Genomic DNA, 4,442 nt, shown 5'->3' with positions numbered 1-4,442 from the left:
CAACACCTCCAGCCCTCTTAAAAAGAATTGAAAGATGTCAAGCTAGTGACAATAAAAGAGCGCTTGTTGGGAGGCAACCCAACCGGAGGTAGTTTTCTTTTCATAACTTTTTCAATAAGAGTGTTAGATAACTGCTATGTATTGCAAGATGCTAAGTTTGGTGTTCCACCAAAAATTCATTCTAACTTCCTTCACATTGCTAGCTCCAAGCAATCAAACAGATTATTCAACAACTTAACTATTTTTGTTTAGTCCCAGTATCTTAACCTTTAGCAAGGACACAAAAGTTTGCCCAGAGTTAACCTGTTGAATCAGAAGAAGTAGCAAGGAATTAAGTGGGAATTAACCACCAATTGAAGGTCCCATGCATAAAGACTCAAAAAGGGGGCACAACAGAAAGGGGAACAAAAGAAATGCACACCAATAGGTTGTATCTATACTTAACCTTTACTGTTGGGAAATATTTTTGATTGATGTCTTGATAAAGTGTTCATTTAGTTCAAACAAATTTAAACTTCCCTTAGAACAAATAAAACTAGTCTATGTGTATGCTTGTGTATTCACTTTCACTTGACAAGAAGCATGTGTTGTCCCCTGCATCTTTAAATTCAATAAAAGAACAGTTTGAATGTGAAGTAAAATAGTCTCTGTTAGTTAGAAGTAGAATAAAAGTAAGTGGTGGTATGTGTGTGATTGTATAATAGCTCATTTTTAGAGAATAAAGAGCTAGGATATCTCCTTATAAGTAAAGAAGTGGCTTACTGTCTAGGAATCTCAATTGAATTAAATTCCTTGGTTAGAAAGAAAAAAACAAAAAGAAGGAAAGAAGAAAAAGATAGCCAAAAAGTGGCAAAACAAAAGAAAAACAAAAAGAAACAAAGCTGGACACCAATAGCTTGAACCTTAAAATATATGCCTGTGATGTCTTTGTACTAGGATCTGCTTGGATTAGTAAGCTCTTAGGAGTGCCTCAACACTTGGTGACTTGGGTTAACTAACCCGGGATCATCAGCTGAAAGTCCACTATCAAGAGCAACCTAACTACAAGGCATTTAGTAGCCCAAAGAGGTGCTGGGCATCAATGTTTTAAGAAGGAATGTGAGCCAAGTGTCTATGGTGAATAATGTGTCAAGTATAAAGAAAAGAAAATGAACTTGCTACACATGACACTCAAAGAAAGCTTATGAACAAAGTAATAGCCAAGGATAAAAGAATAATGAGAGGTCATAGCAGTATGTCACTTGAAGCTTGAAGGAGACTTTCTAGGCCTAGGAGTCAATAAGAAGTGAGTATTTGCATATCCACACAAAACCCCATGAACTATCAATAATACTCTGCTAGCATGAACATCATCTTCTATTTCATTCTTTCTTCTCAATAAATCTTTTCTTGCTTGGGGACAAGCAAGCTTTAAGTTTGGTGTTGTGATGACAAGTCATCCTAGCCTATTTTAGCTAGTCTTTTTCTTTTGTTTTCATTAGAATTATGCACTTTCTTGAGCTACAAGCAAGCTAATTGAGTAGATTTTCATGTTTCCCTTGATTGAACCAACCATATATGAATTCATGCCATTTCATGAGGTTTTATGCTATATTTGTTGCATATTATGAAAGAATGAATATCTCATGATTTTGAGCATAGCTTTGATGAGTTTGGTTGATTAATGATAGGTGAAGAAAGCTTGGAGAAAGGTTGAAGCAAAGAGGAATGGCTAGGAGTGAAGAGAGGATAATGGGAGAAGTGAAATTGAACCAGGAAGCAAGAAGTTAGCCCCAACGTTAGCCCCCTAACTTGGAGGCTAACGTTGGAACTTGAAATTCCTTCCCTGGCCATCCCACGTTTGCGCCAACGTTAGCCCCCTAACTTGGAGGCTAACGTTGGCACATGAACATTCAAGGAAGAGGCAAAAGTTAGCCCCAACGTTAGCCCCCTAACTTGGAGGCTAACGTTGGAACTTGAGAGTTTCTCCCATGGGCACCAACGTTTGCGCCAACGTTAGCCCCCTAACTTGGAGGCTAACGTTGGCACATGAATTACAAAGGGGAAGGGCCAACGTTTGCGCCAACGTTAGCCCCCTAACTTGGAGGCTAACGTTGGCACCACTAGCATATAAGCAAGGCCAACGTTAGGGTCAAAGTTAGACCCCTAACGTTGGCACCAACGTGCATACCAGTAAATTTTGCTTGCTGCTATGAAAAGTTGGAGCCAAAGTTAGACCCCTAACTTTGACTCAAACTTTTGGTCCAACTTTGGCTAACCTCAAACCCGGTTCAATTGGTTCACTTTGGTTCTTCTCCAAACTTCAAGAGCAATCAACCAAGGCCTCTTTCAACCCAATTCCACCAAGAGCAAAGGCCCAACTCAAGGCTTGAAGATCATTTGAAGAAAGTGTATAAATAGGATAAAATTTAAGTTCTTGGGAGAGCTTTTCTTTTAGAATTTTCATAATAGTTTTGGGGAGAGCTTTTGAACTTGAGTGAACTTTAATTTCTTGTTTTCATTGCTTTCAATTTCATTTTACATTTGTCTTGGATCTTGGATTGGAGAATTGAAGAAATTCTGTTTCAATCTCAATCTTGGATCTCTCTGTTTCTTTACTGTTAATTGAATTTAATTTCCGATTCATTGCTCTTCATCTATTCTCTTTGCAATTTACAATTCTCTTGCAATTGTTCTTGTTGGATCTAGGAAGGCATTGAGATCTAGACTTGGCTTTCTAGTCTCTGGGTCCTGAGATCTAAATTTTCCATTTCAATTCCCTGTTTACTGCTTTCTATGTTCATTTACTTTTCTGCTTCATATCCGGTTCAATCCTAATTCCCTTTCCCTCTTCTGTTTGATGCAATTTAATTTTTCCTTGTTTAATTTCTGTAAATCCACATCCCAATCCCCTTTACATTTCAAGCAATTTACATTCCTTGCACTTTAAGATTCCGCAATTTACATTTCTTGCACTTTAAGTTTCTGCCATTTAATTTCTTGTTCTTTAAGTTTCAGCAATTTATTTCTTGTTCTCTTTACTTCAATGCAATTTAATTCTGCAAGTCACAAAACCATCAATCAAATCTTGATTCGCTTGACTAAATCAACCACTAAACTAAAATTGCTCAATCCTTCAATCCCTGTGGGATCGACCTCACTCCCGTGAGTTTTTATTACTTGATACGACCCGGTACACTTGCCGGTTAGTTTTGGGTGTTTTGGGAGAGATTTATATTTCCTCCAAAATATCTCATCACACGCGTTCATGGGGGAATGATGATGACTGTCACGATCATCACATTCACAGTGAAGTGCGAATGAATATCTTAGAAGCGGAATAAGTTGAATTGAATCGAAAAATAGTAGTACTTTGCATTAATCTTTGAGGGACAGCAGAGCTCCACACCTTAATCTATGGAGTGTAGAAACTCTACCGTTGAAAAATACATAAGTGATAACGGAGTTCATTGGTCTCGGCCCCAGAGGGGAACCGGAGTAACCAAGACTCTGAATACAATGATAAAAAGTTCTATTTATACTAAACTAGTTACTAGGGTTTACAGAAGTAAGTAATTGATGCATAAATCCACTTCCGGGGCCCACTTGGTGTGTGCTTGGGTTGAGCTTGAAGTTTACACGTGTAGAGGCTTCTTTTGGAGTTGAACGCCAAGTTGTAACGTGTTTTTGGCGTTCAACTCTGGTTCGTGACGTTTTTCTGGCGTTTAACTCCAGACTGCAGCGTAGAACTGGCGTTCAACGCCCTTTTGCATCGTCTAAACTCGGGCAAAGTATGGACTATTATATATTTCTGGAAAGCCCTGGATGTCTACTTTCCAACGCCATTGAGAGTGAGCCATTTGAAGTTCTGTAGCTCCAGAAAATCCACTTTGAGTGCAGGGAGGTCAGAATCTAACAGCATCAGCAGTCCTTCTTCAACCTCTGAATCTGATTTTTGCTCAAGTCCCTCAATTTCAGCCAGAAAATACCTGAAATCACAGAAAAACACACAAACTCATAGTAAAGTCCAGAAATATGAATTTAACATAAAAACTAATAAAACATCCCTAAAAGTAACTAGATCCTACTAAAAACATACTAAAAACAATGCCAAAAACCGTATAAATTATCCGCTCATCACGTGCCCATGGCACAAATCGCCCCACGCGATCGCGTCGCTGACGCGTCCGCGTCGGGTGAGAACATTGGCCTCTCACGCGACCGCGTCACTCACGTGGCGCGTGCCCTAGAATTCAACGTGAAAAGGGTGCAGACCGAAAGTTGTGCTAGAGTGGTGCTGGATTGCCGCTGAACGCACAATTCTTCCCACGAGGACGCATGGCTCACGCGTCTGCGTCATATCCTTCTAATGGACACTCACGCGATCGCATGCCCCACGCGATCGCGTCACCCAACATTTGGCGTAATAAGAGTTTGAACAGAGAGTTGTGCAAGTGCGAGGC

The sequence above is a fragment of the Arachis hypogaea genome, chromosome 15, assembly GCF_003086295.3.
Source record: "Arachis hypogaea cultivar Tifrunner chromosome 15, arahy.Tifrunner.gnm2.J5K5, whole genome shotgun sequence".
Classification (NCBI taxonomy): domain Eukaryota; kingdom Viridiplantae; phylum Streptophyta; class Magnoliopsida; order Fabales; family Fabaceae; genus Arachis; species Arachis hypogaea.
Note: the sequence above shows the minus strand (reverse complement) of the source record.